The sequence below is a fragment of the Rhinolophus hipposideros genome (assembly GCF_964194185.1).
Source record: "Rhinolophus hipposideros genome assembly, chromosome: 11".
NCBI classification, from domain to species: domain Eukaryota; kingdom Metazoa; phylum Chordata; class Mammalia; order Chiroptera; family Rhinolophidae; genus Rhinolophus; species Rhinolophus hipposideros.
The window spans coordinates 58,058,966-58,075,643 of NC_138057.1; the positions used below are offsets into that span (position 1 = coordinate 58,058,966).

The 16,678-nt window shown below is 33.4% G+C and overlaps 1 long non-coding RNA gene across 1 annotated transcript in view; it reads right to left on the reverse strand.

Moving 5' to 3' along the window:
• Positions 1–282: 282 nt before the first annotated feature.
• The window catches only part of LOC308505317, a 31,894-nt gene continuing 15,498 nt past the window's right edge, over positions 283–16,678 (reverse strand). The window contains exons 3-4 of the long non-coding RNA XR_013994521.1: positions 16,268–16,339; positions 283–1,969 (exon numbers count right to left, since the gene is read on the reverse strand). This is a non-coding gene — a long non-coding RNA (uncharacterized lncRNA). The remainder of the gene's footprint in view (positions 1,970–16,267; positions 16,340–16,678) is intronic.

Below are 16,678 nucleotides of genomic sequence, written 5' to 3' on the forward strand. Positions count from 1 at the left end.
AAATTAGACATATAAACTAGTGTGCAGGTATGTAATTTTACCTCACTGTGGATTTAAATTATATTTCCCGGATGTATAGTGATGTTTATCATTTTTGTATCTGTTTATTGCTCATTTGAGTGTTCTCTTTGATGAAGTGTCTATTCATGTCTTTTTTGCACTTGTTATTTGTATATTGCTAATAAGAATTTTCCGATAATTTCTCCCACTCTGTGTTTTGCCTTTTCATGTTTCCATTATTAACACAGTCTAAAAAAATATTTTTTTTGTTTTTTTTTCTTTAATATGTTTTATACACACTGCTCAAATTTTTATTGAGTTAATGTATTATTCAGCTTTCAGTATTGGGATATAGCAGGAAACATAACATAATTTTTAACCAATTTTTATGTATTCAACAATTTTTTAGATAATTATATATAGAAAGTTATGTATCATTACTTTTCATTTTTATCTGTTTTTAGCTCAGTGGTGTTTTGATTTCTCCAGAAAACAACAGCAGGAGCATTATTCATAAAAATAGCCTCTTTTACTTTTTTTCAACAGCTGTGCTTCTTAATCTGATGGCTATCTATCCATTTTCCCAATCATTATATTTCTTAAGAATAAATTGGAGATATCTCTGAAATGAAAGTTCTGTGAGCTTTAAAAGTGGGTGTTATTGATTTAAGCAAGAGGTAGAAAATGTTTGAAAAGTACTGACAGGGAAAATAAGGGTATCTCATAGCTGGGAAACAGATGATTTATGACTTTCATTATGTTTTTACTATTAGAACAAAGATCTAAAACTTTGTATTTAAATTATTCTTTTATTACTAGATTTATTTGTAGATAAACGCCATAAAATAGTCATATCAATAATATTACATATAAAGAAGAATCAATACAACATTCCCAGTGAGGTTTGCTTTGTTTCTGTTACTTTCCCTTTGGTTTCCTTTCTTGAGAAGGCAGAAGACCAGAATAATTGAAACTAAATTATTCAAGCTTTTCCTACCTCAGCTAATTTTTCAATAAAATAACTGCAATATATAAACTATGCATGTAGTTTGTCTGTGAATAGTGGTAGGAAAACAGGATTATTGACTTTTTAGCAATATCATTTTTTCTGGATGTTCCAGAAACTTATTAGCTAACATAATTATTCAACAAATATTTATATAATGCCTAGTGATATCAAGGTTCTATGAGAGCCATAAAGATAAAAAGATAATTCCCATCTTTAAGAAAAAAATACCAAACTTAAAAGAATAAGATCATACAAATTATAATATAGAGGGTAGTATAATAGAGATACAAACACTCATACAAAAAGTACTGTAAGGAAATATATGTACAAATTACACTGGGAGCACTAAAGGGAGATGCTATCTCATCATGTTTAGATAATAGAGGGGATTCTTCGAGGAGCGAAGGCTTGATTCCTTCTTGAAATTTATGTTGGTTTTAGGCGGTTGATCTTGGAGGAGAGCATATTCTAGATTCTAACTAAGGCGAAAGACATGAAAAGTCACAAAAGTATGAACAGGAATGGAAATCTGAGGATCCTACAATTGATTTGATATGTTCTGATACATAAGTTTGGGGACAAACAAAGAATGAGTTTGGAGGGATTATCTGTGGCCAGTCTGGATTTTAGCCTAAAGAAAATGGGGATATTATTATGCAAGAATATAACATATTTATTTGGAATTTTAGTAAGGTAACTATAGCCAGTGGTCAGTAATGGCAACAGGGATAATAAATAGATTGGTAAATTACCCTAGAGCGAAGATTTAGAGCTCATCTTCCCAGTTCATGTCCAAGGTTTCATAAGTGGCAGAATGATCCAGTCTCTCATCTGAAACTGTCTTGCTGATACTTCAGTTAAAACAGTTTACGTAGAAATGTGACAGCATGAGGGATCCTCCTTGATCTCTCCCCTTGAAGTTACAGCAAGTTGAACAGTTGTAATTCAGCAGAGGGTTCCCTGCAGAACGCAAAACATGTCTTAGAGATCTGCACACTGAAACATCTGAAAGTGGGAGAATCAGGCGAACAGGAGAGGAGGGAAGAGAGAAGAAGAGAGAGGTGCATGTACACAGCCCAGAGCTCACTGCAGTCCCAGGACGGGAGGATTCAAGCTGCATGTGCATTCTCTGTGTCCCCAACTATTCTCTGTGGCCCCAAGCAGTCCTGCCTGAGTGATCAGCATATAATATGGCTGAACCCAGTGATCTGGGCAGAGACCTTTTGAGTAGAGACCTAATACAGAAGTGCAACAGCTGTGGTCTAGCAACCCTCACTGCCAGGCAGAAAACAAATCCATGCAGCCTAGCCACCTCCTCCAACTGTCCCAGAGTTTGTCTTCCCACACGCTCCCTGGGCTAGCAGTGAGACCTAGAAGAAACTGGAACAGAGTCAAGTTAAAGAGCAGAATACATACAACACTGACATTGGAGAGAGAGTCCTGAGCGGCAGACACACACTGCGGCTAATCCAGTGACAGAGGTGGAGAATTTAAGAGTGAAGCAGCTGTGCTCTGTCAGTCGCCATTACTTGGAAGAGAACAAAACCAGAAACACACCAGTGGGTTTACCCAGCCTACCCAACATCCACCACCTTTCACAGCTGATCCTAGCATGGGAACCCAGGGCTGCTCAGGCATTGCAGCTCTGCATCTGACAGCAGAGGCAACACTGGGATTTCAGAGGCTCAGAACCCCATTGCCCACCATATTCTCCCACGGGGTGGTGCTCTGAGACCCAGGAGACCTGGTCACAGAGGAGACGTCTACCTCCCCAGGGAATCTTCCATCATGAGAAGCCAGAACAGAGCAAGAGAGAATAAAATACTCCAGTGCTACCTACTAGGAAACAAAAGAGAGACCACTTCATATCAACTTAGTGCAAGATTCATTCCCATAGATGCCTAGGAAGAGAAAACATCCACCAATTATTATGAACCACCAAGGTAACAAGGCAGCTCAGAAAGAAAATGAAAAATCTCCAAAAAAATAAACCTAAGGGCATGGAAATTTGTGACATAAATGACAGAGAATTCCAGATTGCAGTTCTAAAAAAACGAGATGCAAGAAAATTCAGGCAGTTTAATGAAGTCGGAAATCAATAAACAAAATGAATACTTTATTAAAGAGATTAAATTTTTTTAAAAAGTAGAAATTCTGGAGCTGAAGAACTCAAAAGATTTGAAGAATAAAATAGTGAGGTTAGGAAATAGAGCTGATCAGATGGAGAAAAGAATTAGTGATGTTGTAGATAGAAATACAGTAATGATTTCTGTAAAAGGAGAGAAGAGATAAAAAGAGAGACTTGAGAGTTAAAAAAGTCAAAAAATTATATAAGAGCTATCTGACTCCATCAGAAAGAGCAATATAAGAGTAATGGTCATAACAGAAGAAGAAGAAAGAGAGAAGACCACAGAGAGCCTATTCAAACAAATAGTCAAAGAGAAATTCCCAAACCCATGGAAAGAACTGGATCCTTTAATCCAAGAGGCAAACAGAGCACCTAATTATTTCATTCCTAAAAGGTCTTCTCCAAGGCACATTATATTGAAACTGTCAAAAATTAAAGAATTCTCAAGGCAGCTAGGGAAAAGATGGTAACCTACAAAGGAATCTCCCTTAGATTATCATTCGATTTTCAGCAGAAACTCTACTGGAGCTAGAAGGGAGTGGAATCAAATGTTTAAACTATTGAAAGAGATAAATTACAAGTCAAGAATAATATATCCAGCAAAGTTATCCTTTAGATATGAAGGAGTTTTAAAGACCTCCCCAGATATCCAGAAACTGAGAGAGTTTTCCACCACAAGGCCTATATTACAGGAAATACTGGAGGAGGTTATTCTACCTGAAACAAAAAGACAAAAGGATACAAAATTGTGAATATGATGACTAACAGCTAAGCAGAAGCAGGAAATAACAACTCCTACTCAGAATGGGGTACTATACACTTAAATATAATATAGAGGGGAAAGGAGATAAAAATATAAAAAAAAGAGAAAAAGAAGACAATTTGCTAATGCAACTTGCAAATGAAGTTTCAGCATAAATAGGAATAATTTGTCACAACAAAAACATAAAAGGGGAGAGTGTAAATGTCTTAATTTGCAAAGGGGAATGGTGATAACATGCTTGCTGAAGATACTGTATATATGAAAACTTTCATATACTGCATATATGAAACTTTTACATAATGGTAACCACTGGGAAGATGGGGAGACACAGAACTGAGACACATTATATAAAAAAAGAGAAAATGGGAAAAAATTATAGAGTACCACCAAACTAAAATAACACAGAAATACAAAGACAAAGAAAAAATGGAGACAGCAAACTACCAACCAGAAAACCAAAGATAAAATGGATACAGGAAATCCTCATATATCAATAACCTTAAATATAAATTTATTGAACTTACCAATAAAAAGGCACAAGATTGGATCAAATAAACCAAAACCTAACCGTATTCTACTTTCAAGAAACACATTTCAGTTGCAAAGACAAATATAGATTCAAAGTAAAAAGGTGGAAAACAATACTCCAAGCAAATGACTTTCAGAGAAAAGCAAATATAACCATGCTTAAATCTGATGAAATAAACTTAAAAAAAGATAATGAGACAAAGATGGACATTTCATAATGATAAAGGGGACAATACACCAAGGAGACATAATGCTTATCAATATATATCCCCCAGTCAGGGAGCGCCGAAATATACAAAGCAACTACTAACAGAACAAAACTAAATTGACCAAAACACAATTATAGTAGGGGACCTAAATACGTCATTGAAAGCTATGGATAGATCATCCAAACAGAAAATAAATAACAAAATATCAGCCCTAAATGACACATTAGACCAAATGGATATAATTGACATGTATAGAGCACTTCATTCTAGAACATAAGACTACACATTCTTTTCTAGTGTACATGGAATATTCTCAAGGATAGACCATGTATTGGGACATAAAACTAGCCTCAGCAAATTTAAGAAGATTGAAGTCATACTAAGTATATTCTCTGATCACAATGCTTTGAAATTGGAGATCAACTGCAAAAAGAAAGTGGGAAAAACCACAAATATGTGGAGATTAAACAACATGCTACTAAAGAATGACTGGGTCAAAGAAGAAATAAAAGGAAAGATCAAAAGATACTTCGAAATAAATGAGAATGAAAATGCATCATATCATAATTACTGGGATGCTGTGAAAACAGTAATAAGAGGTAAATTTATATTATCACAGGCCTATCTCAAGAAACAAGAAAAATCCCAAATCAACAACCTAACATTACATCTTAAAGAACTAGAAAAAGAGGAACAAATGCAACCCAAAGTCAGCAGAAGGAAGGAAATAATAAAAATTAGAGCAGAATTAAATAAAATAGAGAACAGAAGGACAATAGAAAAAATTAATTCAACTAAGACCTGATTCTTTGAAAAGATTAATAAAGTTGACAAACCCCTGGGTAGACTCCCTAAGGAAAAACAAAAGACTCAAACAAAATCAGAAATGAAAGAGAAGTTATGACAGATTCCACAGAAATACAAAGGATCGTACAAGAATGCTACAAAGAAATATATGCCACCAAATTCAGTAACCTAGAAGACATTGACAAGTTCTTAAATATATATATAGCCTTCCTAGAGTGAATCAGGAAAAACTGGAAAAATCTAAATAGACTAATCAACAGTGAGGGGATGGAAACAGTCATCCAAAACCTCCCCTAAAGCAAAAGTCCAGGACCAGATGGCTTCACTACTGAATTCTACCAAACATTCAAAGGTGATTTAATTCCTTTCCTCCTGAAACTCTTCCAAAAATTGAAGAAGAGGTAATACTTTCTAACACATTATGAGGCCAAAATTACTCTGATATCAAAACCTGGTAAGGATAACACACACACACACAAAAAAATACAGACCAATACCTTTTATGAATACAGATACAAAAATCCTAAACAAAATACTAGCAAATCATATACAGCAATACATTAAAAAAATTATACATCACAGTCAAGTTGGATTCATTCCAGAGGGTGCAAAAATGGTTCAACATATGCAAATTAACAATGTGATACACCACATAAACAAAATAAAGGGTAAAAAATGATATGATCGTACCAATTGATGCAGAAAAAGCATTTGACAAAATACAACATCCATTTATGATTAAAACACTTAACAAAGTGGGAAAGTACCACAACATAATGAAGGCCATGTAGGACAAACTCTCAGCTAATATCATACTTTATGGTGAAAAATTCAAAGCTTTCCCTCTATGAACAGGAACAAGAAAGGGATGCCCCCTATCACTACTGTTATTCAACATAGTATTGCATGTCCTAGCCAGAGCAATCAGGCAAGAGAGGGAAACAAAAGGCATCCAGATTGGGAATGAAGAAGTCAAATTGTCACTTTTTACAGGTGACTTTGATTCTTTATATGGAAAACCCTAGACTACCAAAAAAAGACTACCAAAATACTATAAGAAACAATAAACAAATGCAATGAAATTTCAGTAAAAGAAAGGAAAAAAAAAAGTCCTTTTGTGGTTGCAACACAAAGAACAAAATACCTAGGTATAAACAAAGGATGTAAAGGACCTATACACTGAAAACTATAAGACATAATTTTAAAAATTTGAAGAAGACACAAAGAAATGGAAAGATATTCCATGTTCATAGATTGGAAGAATCAATATAGTGAAAATGGCCATATTACCCAAAGCATCGTACGTATTTAATACAATCCTTAACAAAATCCCAATGGAATTTATTAAAGAAATAAAACAAAAAAAATCAACAGATTTACATGAAATCACAAAAGACCCTGCATAGTCAAAGCAATCCTGAGAAGAACAAGGTGAAGGTCAAAGGTATCACACTCCCTGACTTTATACTACAAACAACAATAATGAAAACAGTATGGTATTGGCAGAAAAACAGACAGAGACCAATGGAAGAGAATTGAGAACCCAGAAATAAACCCATATGTATATGAGCAGATAATTTTTGACAAAGGAGCCAGAAACATACAATGGAAAAAAGAAAGCCTTTTCAATAAATAGTGCTGGGAAAACTGGAAAGCCATGTGCAAAAATCTGAAACTAGACTGTTGTCTCCATACCAAAATTAACTCAAAATGGATCAAAGACCTAAACATAAGACCTGAAACAATAAATTGCATAAAATAAAGCATAGGTACTAAACTAATGGACCCTAGGTTCAGAGAGGACTTTATGAATTTGACCTCAAAGACAAGGGGAGTGAAAGCACAAATAAATCAATGGAATTATATCAAACTAAAAAGTTTCTGCACTGCAAAGGAAACCATCAGCAAAATAAAGAGGTAGCTAACTGAATGGGATAAGATATTTACAAACAACACCTCTAGATGGGGCTAATATCCAAAATATATATAGAACTCATACACCTCAACAACAAAAATAAACACACAATCCAATTAAAAAATGGGCAGAGGACATGAACAGAAACCTCTCCCAAGAAGACTTACAAACGACCAATAGATATATGAAAAAATGCTCAACTTCACTAGCTATTAGGAAAATGCAAATCAAAACCACAATGAGATATAACCTCACACCTGTTAGAATGTCTATCAAGAGGACAAAGAATAACGAATGTTTGAGAGGCTGTGGAGAAAAAGGAACCTCATACATTGCTGTTGGGAATATAAATCGGTACAGCTACTATGGAAAACAGCATGAAGTTTCCTCAGAAAGTTAATAATAAAATTATCATGTGACCCAGCAATTCCTCTTGTGGGTATCTACCCAAAAATCTGAAAACATTTATCTGTAAAGGTATATGAACCCCTATGTTCACTGCAATATTATTCACAGTGGCCAAGACATGGGAACAACCAAAGTGTCCTTTGATAGATAATTGGATAAATAATATGTGGTACATACATACAATGGAATACTACTCGGCCATAAGAAAAGATGAAATACTGACATTTCCAACAACATGGATGGATCTTGAGATTATTATGCTAAACGAAATAAGTCACAGAAAAAGTCAAGAACCGTATGACTTCACTCATAAGTGGGATATTAAATTGAAAGCAACAAATGAACAAGATAAACAAACAAACAAACAAGCAGAATTTCATAGACACAGATAACAGTTTAATGGTTACCAGAGGGTAAGGGACGTGGTGGGTGGTAGAAGCCGATAAAGAGCGGGGTCGAACATATAGTCACAGAAGGAGTACTGACTCTGGGCAATGAACACACAATGCAATAGATAGATGACGTATTACAGAATTGTACACTGTAAACCTATATAATTTTACTAACCAATGTTCAGTGTGACTCCCATAAATGTAATGAAGTTAAAAAGAGACATAGGGTCTTATACTAATAAATTTTTCGGGTCCTTAATAGAATTAGAGCAAACAGTTGAAAACTACCAATAAAAGGAGTAAAAATAGGAAACTATATGTATATATGTATGTCTATCTATCTATCTATATATGTATATATAGGTGTGTATATATATATGTGTATATATAGATATATGTATATATCTATATAGGTATATATTTATTTATATCCAAATCTGTTTATGTGCACCTGTACACAAGAGACGGATCCATAGGAAGTAATTTTACTAGGTGCCAGCACCCCCACCTAATTATTGGGACTCTTCAGAAACTATTTCCATCAGTCCATGCTGTTTTGTGTTCCCCCCCCCCCCCGCCAGGGATCACTACACACTTGGGCTTGAACAAGTGGCATATGGAGGAGTGATGGACTTTAATAAAAAGCATAACAAAATTATGTCAAAATAACGGAAATAATGAGAACAAAGATAGATAAAGGGTGACACTGATAGGGAAACTGCAAGCAGTGACCACGGTCTGAGAAGGAAAGATCAGAAGGCGTAGAGGGGAGGACTGAGGGAAGTTTATACTGACAAAATGAGCAAGATACTGTACGTTTGCTTCTTTCTTGCTTTTAGACTCGAAAGACAATACACTTAGCTTTACCTGAATTTCACTGGTATACCACATTATTTTGTTTTCGTATGTTCCATTGTCACTGTGTCTAATTTGCAGAAATAGCTGAGAGGAAAATACTTAATACAAATCCCCTTTGGAAAGGGAGTAGACTAAAAGCAGGATGTGGCACATATATACAATGGAATATCACTCAGCCATAAAAAAGATGAATCCTACCATTGCGACAACATGGATGGACCCAGACGATACTATGCTATGCTAAGTGAAATAAGTCAGACAGAGAAAGATAAATACCATATGATCTTACATATATATGGACTCTAAAAAACAAAATTAATGAACAAACAAAAAGAAACAGGCTCATATGAGTAGATACTGATAGTTATTTGATAGTTATCATATGGGAGGAGTTTGGGGGGTGGGTGAAAAAGGTGAAGGGATTAAGTACAAATTGGTACTTACAAAATAGTCACAAGAATGTCAATTTCAGCATACAGAATATAGTCATGACTATTGTAACTATTGTCTCTGGTGGGTTCTAGACTAATCAAGGGGATCACTTCATAAATTATATAAATATCTAACCTCTATGCTGTACACTTGAAATTAATATAAAACAATATTGGATGTCAACTGTAATTGAAAAAAAAGTTAAAGGGAGAAAAGGTGAATGGGGAATAAGAGGTTCAAATTTCCAGTTATAAAATAAATAAATCATAGGCATGTAAAGTACAGCATAATTTACTCAATAATATTGTAATAATGTTATATGGTATTAGATCATTACTAGCCTTCATATGGTAATCACTTCTTTAGGTACATGAATGTTGAATAGACATGGCATACACCTGAATCTAATATAATATTGTTATATATAATGTTAGCTATATTTTAATTAAAAAAAATTTAAGTGCTACGTAAGGATCAAGGATATAAACCAGTAACTTTATAACAATAGATTGACTCTCATGGAACAGGGTAGATGATACAGAAAACCTGCCAAAGAATAAGAAATACTGCTATAATTGAGCTATAGGCTTATTCATCTTTGTACTTCAATACCTAACATAATTCCAGGTACATAGAAGGTATTCAACAAAGGTCCATTAAATGAATGAATTGGGAATGTTTTATAGTATATTGAATGAACTCCAAGCACTTTATTATTATTTCATTGTTTTTACTGTTGTGATATATGGGAGGGGAAAGATAAGGAGAGTAGAATCTGTAAGAATAATGAAATTGGATTTGTTCAACCTGGTTAATACAGTTTTTGTTTTGTTCTGTTTTGCTGTCAGTATTGCACATAAGTTTAAAATGGTCGTTATAAAGTGACTTCAGATTTTTAGAGAGTAAGGGTATTGTTATTTTCTTACAACAAAAAATAAAACATGTTATTCTAATTTTAATTTGCTCTTCAAGGTTCAATCTCCATTTTTCTTATTCAACTCTGCCCCAGGAAACTTACCTACATTAATTAAGTTGGCTAGTTCTCTTGCTTTCTGGCTTCCTAATGAGGTGGCCACTCTAGGCCACCTTTTTGCTCTTTCTCTTGTGTTTTTATCCCTACGGAGGAATACACGACCTCCCTATCACTGGCCAACAATTACTGCAATACTATTGTGATTTCCCTATACCCTACTGAAATGCTTTATTATACTCTCTGAAAATTATTCCATTCCATTTTGACATTCATTTCTTGTCAGGATCTGATGGATACATGTAATACAATTAATGATCAATATAATGTAATACAATTAATTTGACATCAGTTTAGTAAATTATTCAATATATTTACAGTTGATCTGTTTTGAAACATGCACAAATAGAGCCATTAAAGTTATGGTATTTTTCACTTTTGGGATCTCTTATCTAATTCATGTATTTACCTTTGTCATTTGACGGCTGGCAATCTATCAAAAGATAGAGATACATATAATACTAACATTGATTATGTGAGAAATCAATAATGGTTGCTGTTGAGAATAGAAAATATACCAGATAGCTAAAACTGTGAAAGAAGTACCATTCAGTTTCATCATTAGACATTTATAAATGAGTTTAATAGAAAGAACAAGTTGTGTAAACTATTCCAGATCCAATAAAGACATGATTTACAACACTCCAGCTCAGTGTGTTTGGGTTATCTATGTCGTCAAAGGCATAAAAAATGGAAATTTATAAATTTATTTGTAAAAAAATTATTTATGAATTTATAAATACGTACTTATGAATTTATCTATAAAATTAAAGTACTTGCTTAATATTTTTAAGGCATATTATCTTGGAAATTTTAGTACTTAGGCCAAAAAGTAAATTCAAATAGGTGATATAAAAAATGAGCCATTTTTATAACATAAGTATATATAATAAATATATGTATTAATAATTTCTAAAGAAAAGTAGAATTTAGATGTTTTATTCATATTTTCACATTAGAGCACGTCTTATATAGATTTTTAAAAACAATTTAATTACTTTTTATTTTGAGATAACTATAAATCATTTATATAAATCTACATTTCTCTATAAGAAATAATAGAGACATATCTTCCAGTTTTTACCTAGTTTCTCCCAATGGTAATTGCAAGAACTGTGGTGCAATATCACACCCAGGATATTGACATTTATACAATCCACATCTTATTCCAGTTTCCCTAGTTTAATTGTAGTTGTGTGTATATGTGTGCATTTGTTTATGCATTTCTTTCTCAGTGTGTGTGTGTGTGTGTGTGTGCGCGCGCGCGCGCATCTGACTTTAAAAATCATTGATACAGGGTTTCTCTGTCTGTTTTCAGTTACCATCAGACTAAATTTGGCATGGAGATTTTAAAGTGAAAAGCTATTAGAATAAAAGTGCTTGAATGAGTGACATTTTATTTGAAATATTAAAAATATATTATTTATTGAACATGCCCTTTAGTTCTCTTTTCAACTTACATATCATCTTAATGAATGTTTTCATTTCATTAAACTTGTTAAATAGTAGATTATTTCAGGATTTATTTTCTTCGTAGAATTGAAAGTAAAGATAATTGTAGACTGAAAATAATTGTAAAGTTATCTTTACCAAAATACTTAAGAGACTTCTGTATACAATATTGATATGAAACTAATTCACTCCTCTCACACCCTGATCACTATTGAAATTAATAACAGAAATATAAGAAACAAGGAGGACCCTCAAATACCCTGAAACTTTGAAAAGTGCTTATCCGTATGCCCGAATCTTTTACTTGTAGAAAGGAAAAACAGGAAATGTGCTGATTTGTAGTTACTTCTGAAAAAAGATGAAGAAAAATGATAGATATGCAAAGCCTCATTAATTCCTCACAAATTATAAGGAGTAAGGACTGAAAGAGATAGTGAGCCAGTAGAAGCTATTACCTGTCTGGATCACCAGCACTTGAAAACATTTTTTCTTAGGAGGCTAAATGTAAAGCAGGAGCAGCTTATCTAAGGCAAACAGCAGTAAGTAGATGGGCCTTGATTTGGTAGTGCCATTATCCGAAAACAGCGGAAATGAGGGTGGGCATAGGCACAACTTGTAACTGATGTGCCCAGGCCAAAAAAATTCAGGATGTGCAAAAGTGGCTCATACACAGTGCACACAAGTGTAGTATGCTTCATCATTGTAGAACTCTTGTCAAGCATCTGCTGAGACCACCTACAGCTCCAGCTCCATTCATTTTGGTACGATGCTGAGATAGTAATGTAAGTTTATATCAACTAACCATTTAATCTAACATACATTGGGAAGAGGCTAATGGTAAGCAGGTGCAATATGATGTTCCAAAGATGCTCATTTTCCTTGCTTTGGGAAGATACCAAAGTCATAAAGATCTCTGTTTATTTAAGGAGGAGTAAATTTTAGAACAAACATCAACAAAGTGCCTGGAACACTTAAAAACTGTCCATCATAAAATCCAGGCAATGTTTTAGTTAATAAGGTGCAATAAATAGAAGTAATTTTTAAAAATTACTATGATAAAATAAAAAAGCAATCTCTCAATGATTTGAAGAACAGGTAGTGGGAATGACAGACATAAAGTTGGAAGGTTAAGATGTTGTAAGATAGTAGGATAATGTGAGGAAGTAAGAATTGAATAATTAATAAATGGCAAACACCCAGGTCATGATGCTTTACAGGGTAAGCTGTGGGAGTAGATGACTGAAGTAGATTGCAGATGAAGCTCCTTAGAGTTGAGAGCAAGGATGCTGGAGGCTCAGATTTGGATAGGCTACCCTTAATGTCATTAAAGATACTGTAATAAGAATTATGGTCACAGGTAAACTAAGACCCAGAAACAAGACAGTAAACAGCAATAGAGACAGAGGAGAGTGTGGTGCCAAAGACCATAAGCCCCAAATAATGTTCATATTCAGATGAAAAGGAAGGCATAGACTTATCTGTCAAGTATAAAGTAATATGACTGACACACAGCTGTTCCATGTATGACAGCTAATATTATTGTTATGGTTTATGTCATAAAGCAGAATATCAGGTTGTGGTCTAGTTTTCAGCAATTGACTGATATATCCATTTTTCATTTATGAAATAAATTATTTTTTTCCTTAAGGGATTTTAATTTTGTGGTGGAGCTGCCAAAGTAGCATAAAAAGAATGAGCAAAGACGAAATACAAGAATTTGTGGTAATCCAAATTAAGTGCACATCTCTTTTGGAAAGTTATCCCGTATCACTTTCATTTCATCGTTCTCCAAAGATTTTGGTTAGTGAAACTCATAATCTGAATAACATTACTAGGAAAATGTTAAATGCATTTTAAAAATACCAGAGGGGGGGGTAAAGTGACACTGAGCATTGCCTCAATGGCACATATCATCTCTGCTCAGGAAAAAAGTCACAGTACAATTCAGCCTGCTGAGATACTGGCTCTACCACATAGAGGTTGTGATTGGCCTCCAAGGTGTGACTGAATTAATTTTAACTCATTTCACAAATTCCATTTTTTATTATGATGTATATGGCATATAACAATAAATCAAAATATAATTATTGTATTTTAAATTTATGTTTTTGGGGACAATGGCTGTTGTAAAACATTCTGCTACTCTGTTGCCCCTCAAAGAGAGGTTAAAAATGTTCTTTTCCGGTGCCAGTCTGCTGGGTTTATATTTTGGCCTGACTTTTTACGCTCTGTATAACTTTAGGTGATTTACATAATGTTTTTTGGATTTAAGTTTTTTCACTTATAAAATGGGGATATTAGGGTGATGTGTAGGGAGAGGATCACTTTTCTCCTATATCTGGTATATACTACCCGTAGTGTATATAATATGTAATACTGTAGTCTAGGATTTATAGTAGCACTCAGTGCATTATATTACTGCAAATATTATCTGAAAAAAGCTAGAATATTAAGACATTTGAGAAGATAATGATATCTCTCATACACTGAATACTAAATGCCAGAGACCTAACAAATATGATTTAATTTAATCCTTACAACAGGCATGTAAGTTAGGTATTATTACACCATTATACAGATATAGAAATTAAAGCTTACTGAATTGAGATCAAAATGCTTCTAGATGGCATGCTTTTTCCCTTGTATCATTTGATCTTATCTCTTTCATTGATATTTTCACCATGACTGATTGATTTAATTCCATATAGAAAATAATGCTTTATTTGCTTTTCTCACTCATAATTCTTACTGAATTCATTGAGTATCTGATTCTACTAGGTTATGTCATACTCTTAGATTTTAAAGAGGGAATGCAAAATAGGGATATTAACTTCCAACTTTTAGTCAATCCAATCTGGAGACTAACTAAACATACAGCTTAAAATACTGTCTGATAGAATCTCTGATGATTAGAATATCATTGTATTTTTAGTGCTGTTTTTCTATATGGAAGCAATTGATACTTGATTGTGCAAATAACATTATGACTGTGCAATGACATTGATTCCTACTTTGTTAATTCTCAACAATATTAAAATTGTTTATATGCGCCAATTATAAATTTTATAAATCCGTTAGGTTTTAGAGATAAGATAATTCTGAAAAATTCTATAAGATATCTGCATTCTTCAATGAAAAGTAACCTCCCAAATTCTTTACATAATTTAGGTACAGCAAGTTTAGTTATATCATGCAGCCATAGCTAATATACTACATATTGACATAACTAACTATAAATTCATAAATTAAATTTCAGTTTAAACTTAATGTTTCCTGTATTTCTGATTATATTAAGTTGGTACAAAAGTAATTGCGGTTTAAAAGGTTAAAAATAATTGCAAAAACCGCAATTACTTTTGCACCAAGCTAATAGTTCAGGAATAGGTTAAAAGTACACAATATCCTTTGCATTCTTTATGTTCCAAAAGTTTTCTTTGCATTTCTAATAAAATTGGTAGATTTTACTGAGAGTTTAGAGTTTAGGTAGATTTTATACTGATAGTTTAATATAATGTTATTTTGTTTACTTAGATAACATACTTGCTCTGTCTGTGCAAAGGTGGTACCTTTATTCACTTTGTTCCTTTTGACATACCTGTATAATATTCAAATCAGAGGCCATGTTTGCAACCCTAAAACAAGGAAATCAGAGAAGCACACAAATTCATACAATACATCATAATCACCTTTACCAACTCCTTCACCAAGCAGACAAAGTCAGGGTTGTGTGTATGTGTGTGTCCATGTAGTAATATTAATGGAGGTCTATATAAATAATATCCTCCAAAGCTTTTATATTTCTTGAAGGTTTGAAGAAGCTTGCATTTTCTTATATGTATTCCTCTAACTTGGACATTATAGTGCAATTCATTAGAATTCATTACAGCAGAAGCCATAAATCCAATCACTTTTAAATGTTTCTCATTCATTAGCAAGTTATTATCATTTTATTAAAAATGCATGAATTACCTCAGTAGCAACAGTCTCAGTGTTTGCCTTAGAGATATAGCAATGCAGCTTTACTTGCCTCCAATTTTGTAGTAACATACAGGTCTTTAGTAACACTTTTCTTCCACCTGGTCTAAACAACTAATGTTTGACCCTGAAGTTGTAAAATCTGGTGATCCCACTTCCAGTATTCTGGAACAATTGCTAAAAAATGGACTGATCCAAACAGAAAGGCTACATTCCTGAAACCTCCTATGGTACAACCCAAAAAAGACAGAACACCTTGCTAAAAACTGATTATTCTTTCCACCAGATCTGTTTGTTATAATGTTTGAATTGTGTTATATGAAATATAGTTTTAGTGCAAAAGCATGCTTCTAAAACTCACCCACTGCAGCATTAGGTAGAGAATTCCATGAAATGGTTTCTATCCTCAATAGAATGCAAAAAGGTATAGCTTCTATGGAAGAGAAGTAGAAAGGTCAAAGAGAACAGAATGAGATCGCAAGATAATGGTAAAAATAATGGGGAGAGGAGAGAAAATGAAAAAAAATGTATAAGAAAGGATTTCAAGGAAAGTAAAAATCTACCGATAAAATTAAAGTCCACATTAAGGCAAATATAAAAGTTAAGTCACAAATTGTAAGTCTTTACCAAAATCGTAGTTCAAACTATACGTAATAAATTGCAGCAGAATTTACTGAGAATATTTGAGGTGAGAGATATTTTTCACAAATGTCTTTTAGAGCAAAAACAGTAACAATAAATAAAAATACAGAGCCAAATACCTAGAAGATAA